Consider the following 13,057-nt stretch of genomic DNA (forward strand, 5'->3'; position numbering starts at 1 on the left):
ATAAATGCGTGCGTGAGTATTTATTCCCCCTCAATAAATGGGAAAAATTCAATTATCGATAGAAAGATGACTCGTGAATTTTACCCATCATAACTCGGAATTTTACCTATTACGCCTTTAAAGTTTCTATTGAACTCCCAATTCCGTTAGGCCTGTGCATTGAGATAAGGACGTTTACTAGGGCAAAATATATAGTGTCTTCATAATATTGGTGATAAAATATGAGAATATAGGGACGGGAAAATTTATTCTGAAGGCTGCTGGGATAGTAGGTGGGGATTTCGCAAAGGAAAAACGGTAGAATCAAACCATTGAATGTGGGAGCTTAACATGAAACCGTGCTCGGATCTGAAGGTGGTGATATATATGTATAATTAATCCCCATGATATTTTCGCAGACACGCCTACGCGTCAAAACTGTTGGACAAAGATTTAGAAATAGTTTCATCAGTCCACATAGTTTCCGGAAGCGGAAGAAGCCCCAAAGCCCGGATCCAAATTTAACGGCTACGACCTTTGGATAAAAATTCATGAGGATTAGAGTAGGGAAGAGAGCGGACAAGTGGGCACTAAAAGCTTTTGCGGAGTAAAAAGGAATGACTTGATAAAGTTATCAACGAGAAAGGGAATAGATGGGAATTGTCGAAAAGACTAAAAAAAATATGGATTAAAGGAACGGTAGACGGAAGTGTATTCCTTATACTCGTACACCTGATTTTTACCTACTTGATATCCCGATTCAAGGGTACTTTTGATTAGTTTAAAAAAAGATGGTATTTCACTTAAACTCATCGATGCTGTCAGGTGGTCTTTATTCTCGTTGAGGAAAGTTAAGTACCGGCTGCTGACTCTTCCTTTTGCCTGGTTGTACCCTAATTATGAACAGCTTTGCAAAAGATGTTTTAGCTTGCGATAAGGTTTCTAAGTTCCGAACAATTAGGCAGCCGCGAAAAAAGTCGAGGTGACTGCTGTCTACATGAATGGGAGCCGCCCGCAACTTGTGCCAACTGTGCCGTACAGTGGTCTACCGTAATAACTCCCTAAACAGTTCAGGACACTATGGAGGGAGGTATAAATTTGGGGAAAGGTTAATGTTACGTGCTCCGCACAGTTCCATTATGTTAAAAAAAATTACTGTTCACTATTTCTAAAGATACAACCCAGTCTGGGCATAGTCTTATCTGTTAAAAAAAAACAGCCGTTGTAGTTTTACTATATCAATTAGACTCGATCCTCTAGTAGCGCTAAGTATTAAGCACTAGCCGCGATTACGTTTCGAGTCCGTTTTGAAGTTTCTTTGAGCATTCGCATACAAATGACCGTGTGAGGGGTGTGTATCATCTTAGAGAATTTTAATTTTGCTCCCTAATGTCAACTACGACCCAGCACAGATAAACATGGTATGATCACTACCCTACATTTCTATGCTTAAGACTATCTCAGCATAGTACTTATTGTCGTAAGTGACATTTTATATCCTCTCGTCATGACTAATGCACCTAAGACCACTCCCGAATGTTTACTGTGTCACTATGGGCATGGATTTCCAATTTGTAAGAGCCTTTTCTCATTTTAATAGATGACTGCAGTATTAGGTGCACATCCTCTTTATCCCTAACTCATTTTCTATTTTTTACCCACCGGAAAGGAACTATTGTAATTTATTGCAAATGCATTGGTTAACTAGTTGGTGTCTCAAGGGTATATGGGGCCTGGAGCACACTGTTTGGGGATGCTAGCAACAAGACATGCCTTTAAACAGGTCAAAACGTTCTGTTTCTAATGCAAGATTTTTATCTACATGGAATTATGTCTTATTACGGTTTCTCAAGCGTTAGGTGACCTTTATAGCGCAAAGTGACCATGGCCGTCGTCTCACTTATTCCCAAGCCCGTATTTGGCACTTGTGTGTACCTGTGCTACCTTGCGAACAAAATTTTCTTTTTCCTTAAATAAAAATTGTTTTCACATGCTTATGGGTATCTTGCCTACTTTCATTTTGGCGCCTTAGTTCCTTTAAAATATTCCACTCATAACTAACTGATTTTAATATAGCCCTCACAGATATTGTGTGAAACTCGGTGAAAGGGTAGATGGAGGTAATTGGATATATTGTATACCTGAAGGGATTCCAACTTGAAGTCACGTTGATGGATTTCTTTTTAAATATATTCTATTATCCCCCGGATACTACCAGAAGTCAAGGCTACGGCATTTGGTCCGATGACGTTTTTCCTCTTCATTCTATGTCCATCCCCATGTTACGGTGAAACCTTCCAGCCAAAAATTCTATCTTCAAAACTAAATGTTTGTTCATTAATTCCCGTTTATTCTTCTTCTTTATATGCCTTCTATTTTATTTTGAAGTATTTGGGAGACCTAATTATATCGCATTTCCTATATTCGTTCGTAAAATCATTATCAAATGAATCAGAAATTTTTTTGTAATTAACTCAATAGTTAGTGATAGTATAAATTTCTCAAGGCTCTAATAAAAGGTTGAAGTAAGGAACTCGAAGTCAGGAAGACTGCTTTTACCAGGTAATTTTGTGTAGGATATTTTTATCTGCGTAGTGTTTGTCCTGAGGAAAAACATTAAGGGCGTTCGATACTTACTGTGTTTATTTCCAGCACTGTGATTCTGCTGTCGTTCAGTGATTTTTTGATGCAGCACACGTTATGACTGATGGGCACATATGGCAGAAAATATAACAGTTTTTCGGTATAGTCGCATTTCCCTGATATCTTTAACAATGGAGCACGTTGTTAAAATATCCAAATGATGCTTCAAAACATTGCTCAAAACCACGCGATCCCCCCAGTGTTTCCCTACCGTTTGATACATTTCATGTTTTCTGTCTCATTCCATCCCCATTTTACTCGTCACACTAATGTGCCATCGTGAAAAAAAGCCATCATCCTCTTTAGTCATCCGCTACAGCCCGCGGATTATTTAGTAAAGAATTCTCTGCTTAGGTTGGGTATGGTAATACGGTACCATCATGAAGGGAGAGGCTATGAGGGAATATTCGTCATTCATGGAGCTGGCCGGGGCCATCAGACGAGTTTGTTTCTCCACGCCTCCTGCCAAAACAAACCTTCCGGCGTGGATGGAGGAGGTGGGACAGAGGATGGGGTAAGGTGGTCCTAAGCCCAGGCAGATAGGAAGGAAGGCGTGGGGCGGGAGGAGCACGTGGTTTCGCGAGATGCAGCGCCTCGCCCGAGCGACATTCCCGATCTCGTTCGCCCCTCCACTCCCTTGATTGCCTCCACAGAGCTCTTTTTGGCGAAAGAACCGATGCAGTCGCAGGAAGCCGGGGAGATAAATGGGGCAACACAAAAGAGGGGAGAGGCTGCGAATGGCTCGCGGAGAAGTTTTTTTTAGGGAAGGGATGATGTTGGCGACGGGAAAGACGGATCAAGGAGAAGAAAGGACTTGTAGCTTTTTCATTATTTTTGCCTCTCCCCCAAACTCTCGGGCTTGTTAAAGTCTGGGTTTGTTTCGGAAAAGGAGCGGGAGGAAGCGAGGGTAGGAAGAAGGGAAAATCAGGGTGGATTTCGCGGAGAGCGGGGGAGAGGATTTTGGAGCTTCGTGCGGGGAGGGGGATCAGAGATCGAAGGGGGTGAAAGAGGAACCCTTGCCAGTGTGCGAATGTGGGTTGCGAGGCAGGGAGAGTTCCATGGGGAGGGAGGGAGGTAGGGATGGGTGGATGGATGGTGGCGGGGTGGCGTGTAGGTCGTGTCTGAGGGGTTGAGCTCCGCTTTTGCGCTCGCTTGCGCGTGTGTGTGTGTGTGCCTCGGCTGCGAGTGGTGCGATAGATACGCGAGCTTTCCCACCCGTTTCCCCCGGCGTGAGGATCCTGGGCCGCCGATACCCGCAATCACCATCCTCCTCCTCGCTTCCGTCTCAGGCATTCTTTTTCCCCTCCCCTTCCCGTCCCCCTTACGGCACTCTCCGGCTCCCCCTGAAATTGGCCTCAGGCCCCATCCACCAGCCCCCTGCCAAAATATTCTTACTCGTTTCCCCCAATTTCTATTCCGCTCCCCTTCTTGTTGCTCGTTCTTCACTTCATTTCGGTTTTTTTAGAAGACATTAAAGTACCGATCCATAAATTAGAACAATGTATTACGAGTAATCAATAAATGCATCCCAATTTTTTGCAATGGATCAAATTAAATTTTAACCAATTTTTTTTGTGGAAATTTTCCCAAGTGCTTCCAGGTAAATTATTATTATATCAGGACATGTGTGGTGACATTTCTTCGAGTTCAGGAGCTATGGCGGCATTCTACAGATCAGTTCATTTTCTTGTGGACCTGGACTTCATTTAATTTGCATTGAATATTTTCATATCACGGCCAATTTGTTTTAGAGAAGCATCATAATATTACCGCCATCATTTTCTGGAAAAATCTCCCTTTAGAAAATTCCTTTACGTCATTCCTCCTCCCCTTTTCCTATATAATTATTTTAATACAATCGTAAACAATCAACTTATTTTCCATTATTACTATTTATTTTGTCGTTGTTGTCGTTTGGAAGTTGTCGTTGAGAAACTGCATCGGAAATTAAGCGGAGGAGCTCTATGGAGAGATTATCAACGTGTTAATTACGATACGTGTGTATTAAGCAATGAATGGGGGAGGAGCTTTTAAAGGAGGTTTTAAAGATAATGGAGTGACTGAATCCATGTGTGGACGATCACCTTTCTTTGAATGTACATGTATGCTGGGCTCAGTAAATGGAATAGTCACACTGGCCATAATATTTACATCATTTGAATTTGTCATTTTAAGACCTTTTTTTACAAAATTAAAAAAATTAATGGAAAATGTTTTGAAAAAAATTGAAATGTCTATATTGAAACGCACCACCATTTTGTGTGACAAGTAGTCCTTTATCGCTAACATATAGGGGTATGTAAGATATCTTTAGTTTTGACCCAGACAGAGATAATCCTTGCCTAATATATCTGCGGTCAGTACTAGTTTGCAGTTTTTGCCCTACTTTTCTCATACGTGACCGCAGCTGCAAGAGCAATCGTTTTTAATACTTATTTTCAAGTTTTTGCTCATCTCCTTCGTTGCTGCCCTCCCCACCTGGTTGATTCAAGCGATGCACCGTCCGCATAGGTCACCCACTCCCGACTCCTGTCAGCCTACCCCTCCCATCCCCCAGCCCACCTTCCCTCCCATACCACCTTCCCCCTCGTTTATTTTTCCCCCTCCCCTCTCATTCCCGCGAACTATCCCCCCCCGACCCGTTCCTCCTCTTACCCCCACGTTCCCCTCACCGAAGATTTATCGCCCCCTTCCCTTATTATTCCGTTCTCGGTCACGTGAGGGTTTTGAGATGTGAGAATGGCATGCTTTGCGCCCGACGTGGGGACCTGCTGGCGATGGCCGTGATTTAAAACACGTCGGCGCCACGCATGCATCTGGCGGGAATCGAACGGCGGACATCATCTTTTGACCGAACATCCGGGACTACACGGCAAGAATGCTCGACTAAGAGCCGTAATGTACATTCACGCACTCGTAGGCAAACGTGTATGCGCTTTAGACCGCAAAAAATCTATTGCTGACTCAAATTTTCGAGCGCGCCAAAGTGCCATTCATTCAAGACAGATGCTGGTGATATTCGATTTTCGCGTTGGCGGAGACTTGAGAAGGCGCGCGCATGAAGACAGGGGAAAATTATTGAAATATAGATCTCAAAAGCAGTTCATATGATGCACAGGAGAATTTTAAACTTTCAAATGATTATCTGATTATACGTATCTATTTGGTTTACGTAGAGCGGAAATTTATCTTAGAAAAATATGTAAAACAGTGATGTGGGAATTTTATTCTGTTTAAAACGAAGAATTATAATTTATAATTGATCATCTCTTACGGTAATCAACGAAGAGGTCTCCAGAAGAATAGAAATAGATGAATACTTTCACCGACACAACTCTTTTTCGACCGCTTAGGTTCACCGAATGTTTCCTTTACGTACGTAAAAGTGTTATATTTTGTTCGCCATATTGGTATAGTTGGATAGGGTACAAAAAATAACCTCCCGCGGTAATTACTTCGCAGTGTATCCTCGTCAAAACATATTATGAATAAAATATTTGGTTGCTTCATATTTCAGCGTTTCAAACTTATTTATCATAAGCTTATTATTAGCCTCTAATACACTATTCAATGCAAATACTTGAACATGATCATTATTAAAATATCTAATCGTCTCTTTTCAGGTGAGTTTGGAGTCACCATCTTCAGGGTTTTCAGCAGTAATTTACTTTTTTAGGATCGGTTTCAAAGGTAAGAAATTAAAAATTATTTTATTCGTTCAACGCTAGGTGATATTTTATGAAAATAAGGCTACTTTATAATGAAAGGACTTAGTGACGTAAATGATTAACTGTATATCTCCCACGTTAAAATGACTGCTTGACTACTTTTCGATAGTGTTATTTGTGGGCAGTGGAAAATTTATCGCGCAACCTCTTCACCGTCATATTTAGTCTGAAATAGATTTTTACTCAGTTATGATCAATATTTCACTGGGTTTGAATTATTTAATCTCCATATATACTGACATCCATCTTTGTCAAATATACACTTCTATTATAGGATGATGTAAAACTATGCAGATCCTCATGGCTAAGTAGCGTTCAAATTACCAGTCATGCACTATTGAAAGGCGCATCTTTTCTACGATGCATGTGAGCAGGTGCAGATGTCTACCTGCTTTCTCATGACGAGTCGCAGATGGCTAATCGCTCTAGCTCATGATTTAGTGCTCGCATCCCTCACTTCGCCGTGGATGCCCTAAATTCTCTTTTCTTGATTCCCCTCTCCATTTATTCTGTTATTCATGGAGCCGAAGCGTCAAACTTCAAGTCGTTGATACAAAAGAAAATCACAAATTTTTCACTATTAAATTGAGCTCTGCCTACATCACATGATGTTTCTCCCTGTCATAACTGGAAGGAAATCGTATGCACTTAATCTTCCAAACATTTTACGTTTCAAATTTTTCTTTTTCATTGATATTTAAAAAGTATTTTTCTCAACGAAAGCCTTTTAAAAATGAACTTTCAAATGCATAATTTTCTCGCAACAAAGGTGACGCTTCACCATAAACTAACAATGATATGATGTTCGAAATTGGCAAGTGGTTGGCCAACGGTCTTTGGCGTACGGTATATTTTCGAAGTACCATGAAGAAATACACTTCTTCTCCCTCTATAATAAAGAGTTCACTTCGTGAGAGATATTTTCCACAGGAAAACGATCCTTAAATGAGTGATATGTGTGATCGCTTCTAACTGTTCTCATAGGAGGCTGCTTGTCTCATGGTCCTGTTCAAACTTTATCAGTCGTCATTTTTATGACGACATTACTTTGCAAAACTCCATTTCTCCCTTAACAGATAAAATCTAGGTTCCTTTTGTCCAGAATTTCACATGGCAGCAGCTGAAACCGTTTGCGCAGTGTTTAAAATTATGAATAATACTATCGAAGTCAGTAAAGTAGCAGCACGTTCATATTGCTACCCTGAAATTCCCAGTGATATAATAGGTAAAAAAAGTTTCCAACCGTAGTGGATGAAAACGGAGTTTATTAAAAAGTAAATGAATTATTTCCACTGATGTTATTTCCGGTACTTAACTTCGTTATGAGAAAAACAAATTTGCACTTTTCCACAGATTTATTGGTATCGTACAACGCGTTTCAGTTCATAGAACCAACCATCTTCAGCTACAAGACAAGATTCAACATGTGAATATATCATATTTATACCTGTTGAGGAAGGGGGGGAGGAAGGAAAAAAGTGAGGAGTAAGGTAGGCGGGAACAAAGAGGGGAAATATGGAAAACCCAAAGAAAACAGAGAAACAAAAGAAAAGGAGAGGTAAAAAGAGGGGGGGCGGAAGATAAGCACTTGTGGTCATTATTGAGAGGACGGTATCAGGTAGCTGGTATCATGGTGGTAGGGAGGAGAGAAGCCTACAGAAGGGTTAGGCTGGAATGGGTCATGGAAGGGATACAGGCAGGTTGAAGGATGAGGGAACTTTTTCATGGAACAAATGGTCTACTGGTTCCTGATTTTTGTCAGCTCTGTTAAAATACCGATACGGGCTTGTAAATGGCACATACTGAATGGTAATTAGCTTATTTAACTTTCTGAATGTTTTAAAAACATTTTTTTGGAATTAATTATGAATTTAATTTCCAAGTTCAAAAGGCCCCCGTGGTGCTTGAAAACTACAGCCTGCATTTTCTCAGCCCTTGATGGTTATTGGCCCTAAAAATCCCTAGAAACTTGCAGATCCCTACGCAAGAAGAGCACGTAAGAAAAACCATTTCAGAGAGTTCATTGGCCAACCACCTCGGTAACTTTTATGCCCAAAGATCTAATTATCTGCTTCCTAATTGAACAACTCAGTTTTATCCGATATCTCTTCATTTTAGTAGATTTTTGGTCCATATATGGCAGAACACCTAATAATAATGACCTAATGGGTTGAAAACCGCCTCTCTCACCAACAAAAGTACCTTTATTCCCATTTTAAAATGCTCCTACTGTAATAGCTTGCATTTCCAATGAAACATCCTAAAATTAGACTACCTATATCTTGAGGAAATGTACGCCCACTTTACTGCTGACAACATTGTAGTAGATAGTCTCTCTGAAGACATATCTAATTTGACTTGTCCCATCTAATTGTTTGACCCCCTTTCTGGGGAATCCACAACTCAAGTAATAAAATTCAGTCTGAGTTCCTAACCTTTCACCTTGTCCAAACCCTTCATTTTGCCTCGGGTTCAGTTCCAATTTTTGTTTTTGTCCGATTGGCAGGCAGGCCTTGCAAACCTAGCGCCGTATGTTAATTTCCATGTTCAAAGGATAGGTGCATATGCACCTTGGTATTAGTGTAATACGTTTTATAGAAAATTATGTATATAATACATATACAGTGTACAATTTCTCTCGAAAATTATTTGATAATCACGGAACAGATAGAACGAATTGCACTAGTACCAATCGCGATTGCAAAAATAAATCATTAGAAGTTTATTGTAATTACTGTTTCTTACAAGAGAGCATCTAAGATGTTTTCGGGCCTACCTAAAATACTCAATTAATGATAACCTTTCTGAATAGAATTGGGCATTGAAATTAGAATTTTCTCCCTAAAGAGTTAACTTTAACTTCCGGTCTCGTTGGCGGCGGGGTGTCGTCCTCGCCTGCCAACCCACGGCAAGGCTTGGGTGTTTGTAATTGTTTATGTTTTGTTATATCACTGTCAAAAAGTCCGATTTAAAGGTGAAAGGGCTGTTTTATGATTAATGTGAAAGAAATAAACTTTAATCGATCAATTTTAACTTTCATGGATTCCTACATTTCAATCATCATTAAAAATAGAATATTCCGCGTACATGGTTTGTATGGATTGATCTTATGACTCTGAGAGAAAATCTCGTACACTTAAGAGTTTCCTCTCCTCAACATTCCGATGTGGGATTACATTTAGGATGGAGCATGGTTAAGCATAGCACTCGGGAAATAATTCCGGACAAATCAAAACTCTTCCGTGTGAAACGAGAACATTGTTCAGCCTCCGATTTAAAACAGGTCTGTCGGAAGAATCGTGGAAGAGCGAAATGGGGTTTGGGAGAGCCGTGTACCTGGTGAAAGAGAGAGATGTTTTAAGAGTGGAAGGCGTTCTCTCAGGCGCCACCCCATCACCCCCTCCTTCCCGCGGGCGGCATTTTTTCGTTTTTCTTTTAAGGGGTCACGGAGAGGGATCGGGTGCAAGGAAGCGATGGGATGGAGAGATTTTAGCGAAGTAGTGGGAAGCAACGATGGAGAGAGATAGAGAGGAGGTGGTGGGAGAGAAGAGGATGGGTCCGATCCAAGGAAGCGGGCAAAGGGGTAAGCATAGGCCGCAGATTGTGTGTGGAAAATGGAAGGGGATGATAGAGCGAAGAAGGAGAGATGAGGAAGGGGTTAGGGGAAGGGGTGTGTGTGTGTGGGGGGGGGAGTGGCGGGTGTTCGGCGGTGACCCTATAAAGCTGTCAGGTCCATGCGCTCGGTCACACGTGTCTAACCCAGCAGCGGCGGCGGAGGCAGGGAAGCAGAGGCAGGCGGTGGCGGCGTCTAGAGGGAGCGGGGCGATGGAGGGAGGGCGGGATGGAGATTGCGGGGGAGGGAGGGTGCGTGTGAGTGTGGATGGGTGGGAAGGGGGAAGGTGGCGGAGTGGAGGGGAGGATGATGGGTGGTGCCACGACGGTCTACGAGAAAGCGAGGAGAGAGAGGGATTGGAAGAGCTTCAAGAGAACTCAAAAGGTATGAAGGGGGTGATGGGGAGAGAGAGAGAGAGAGAAAAAGATGATGGGTGGTGGGTGTGAGGATTGGGGGAAAGACTTGTGGAAGGAGCGGAACGGAAATAAAAAAATTTTCTCCTCGAGATGCGAGTGAGAAGGAGGGAGCTGAAGAGAAGAGAAGGAAATGTCGTGATAGAGAGGGAGGGAGAGGTTGTTCCGTCATCTGATCAAGAAGTTGTCGTGGAAGTTGATTGATTTTTGAGAAAAAAGTATTCGCGAGAGGAGGGAGGGAGAGGGCGAAAAAGTGCTTTCTCTCAAACTTGTATCTTGTGAAGATGAAATATTTTATCTTTCCTTGGATGCCTAAATATTATCTTACTCCCTCAATTTTCTGCATGGAATCCGGGGTCAGATATTCCTATCGTGCGACGTAATTTTATTTTAAAGTTCGCATGAGCCAACCCCGCTTCGGAAGAGATGTGTATTTTTTGTTCAGAGCCAAAAGGAATCGTACCGTGCATGAATTGGTTCATTAGAGGTAACTCCGAACATCATGAGGGGCCGCGTGCCTGGGGAGTCGCAGCAATTCGCATGACCACACCGAAGGAGGATACCGGAGAAATTTCTACGTCCGTCAACATTCGGCTTCGGTCTATTATCTTGTGCTTTCCGGATGTCATCGTAGAAATTCTCAATCAATCATTTATCTTTCTCGAGTCCAAGAATGTAATAATTCTAATCACTGCTTACACATTAATTTATAAGTGAAGGGTTTATGTAAAAATCTCCGTCCTTCAGCACATTTCACGATCCAATAAATAAGCAGTAGTAACAGCTCTTGCAACAATTAGGAAATTGAGTTAGGCATGAAAATTTTCTTGGACGTGATTGGCACGTCAAAGCTTGAGTTTATTCTTTCCGCTCGTATTTATCTTGGTGCTGAAACAGCATTTTGATACTCAATTGATTTTGGGGATGGTCCATTTGTAAGGGGATAGTTTAGGGCTAAAATTCCGCTGTGGTCTTATATATACAGTCCCATTTAGTTCCTGTTGACGAGAGTATTTGTAAAAATCCAGGGAAATGGGTGGATTTGGGAAAGAGTTCCGGATAATTTTGATGCATACATGTAGTGTGGTCAACAACCCTTGGTATCCGTTGCAGTTTCAATGTAGTTGCAGCCGTTTTTATTTGCATACCGTCATCCACCTCGTTTCTCTCCGTCAAGGGCGAGAGATCTTAAGAAATTCTTGTGAGATTAGGAAAGCCTTTTGCGCCTTCCCTCTCCCCCCCCCGTCCCCCCAGCCTCCTTAACCTCTCCCGTCACAGCCAAAGTCGCTCTGTGCGAAGTCCCACTCCTCCCACCCTCTCCCTCTCACCGAGTGTGAGGCTGATGGGTGGAACCGGGGAATAAGAAGGAACTTACCCCTTTTTTTCTATCTCTCTCTCTCTCTTCCCTCTCCTCGCTCACCTCTCCTTCTCTTTCCCTCTCCGGTACTCCCGTCTCATTCTAAGTATTCCGGCGTCGTCGTGAGAGTCGTTGGCGATGGCAGAGGCGGCGGCGTCGCGTTCATGGAGGCTGTCACTTCCAATGTGGGGAGGCGATTTCCTTTTATCCCCGCGGGAGGGAAACTGGTCGGGTGGGGGTGGGGTTGAGTTAGCTCCCGAGGAGGGACGGCGGATGGTGTGGGTGGGAACGGGGGAGGTGGGGCTCAGCGCGACGCTCCCGGAAGGAGCATGCCTTCCTCCCCGCCCACGACCCCTTTCCCTTCCCCCTCCACCACCAACGGTTTTTGGACGTTTGTGAAAGCGCAAAAGAGGAGAGAGGAACACGCGACGAAGACGGGAACTTTTCGGTAGTCGTAACTTTTACAACTGTGTTTATAAGCGGAGTCTTGTATATATTTTAGGGAAAGTTTTTCTCTGTTTTGAAGGATCCCCGAGATTAAAGAAGGAAGTGATATTCTGTCGGTTCCTCGTCTTCCCCGCCTGAAGGAATCCTTCGTCTAAAGGAAACTTTCCGACCCATGGCTGGTTTTCGGTGTGATAAATATCTCTCAACGTTCGGTAGCTATTATAGTTACCTAGTGATGAATAAATTTTTAGTTTGCTTCATTTCCCTTTGATGTTTTTATGACGCTTTTTATCAATCCACGAATTTATTATTGAATAATAATGGTTTAATTCCGAAATTGCGCGAACTATGGATGTATTCTCCATCACGATTCAATCTACTACCGTTTGCCACCAAGCACAAGTGGTGATGTCGATCATCGATTTGATCATGAAAATCACATATGAATCATCGAAGAATAAATTTTCAGTCTAAATTCTGTATATTGGGTCTAAAAACATTGAAATGTACACTAGTGAGTGGATACCTGTTTCATTTCTCACACTTTGATGGAATACCTTTTCAACAATAAGTAGTACACAGAAAGTGATTGCCGAAGAAAAGGAGCGGGCGAGTGGGATTGGGATGATGTGCTACCTAATATACTGTCTTACCACCCCCCGGGGCCCGGGTTCGATTACCGGCGGTGGCCAGATTTTTAAGTGGTATCCCGATCCCCACTTGGGGTGCTATATGGAAAGCAATATGATAGGCGTAGATTGTAAGTTTTTGAGATGTGGATTTGAGGATGATGGACAGAGTGACTGGGCGGAAATGAGCACTCACGGAGAAGTATCTGGTATGGTGGGGTAGGAAAGAGAATTATCGGATTTTAGCG

Source organism: Hetaerina americana, unplaced genomic scaffold, assembly GCF_022747635.1.
Source record: "Hetaerina americana unplaced genomic scaffold, ioHetAmer1.1.p SCAF_26, whole genome shotgun sequence".
Taxonomy (NCBI): Eukaryota; Metazoa; Arthropoda; class Insecta; order Odonata; family Calopterygidae; genus Hetaerina; species Hetaerina americana.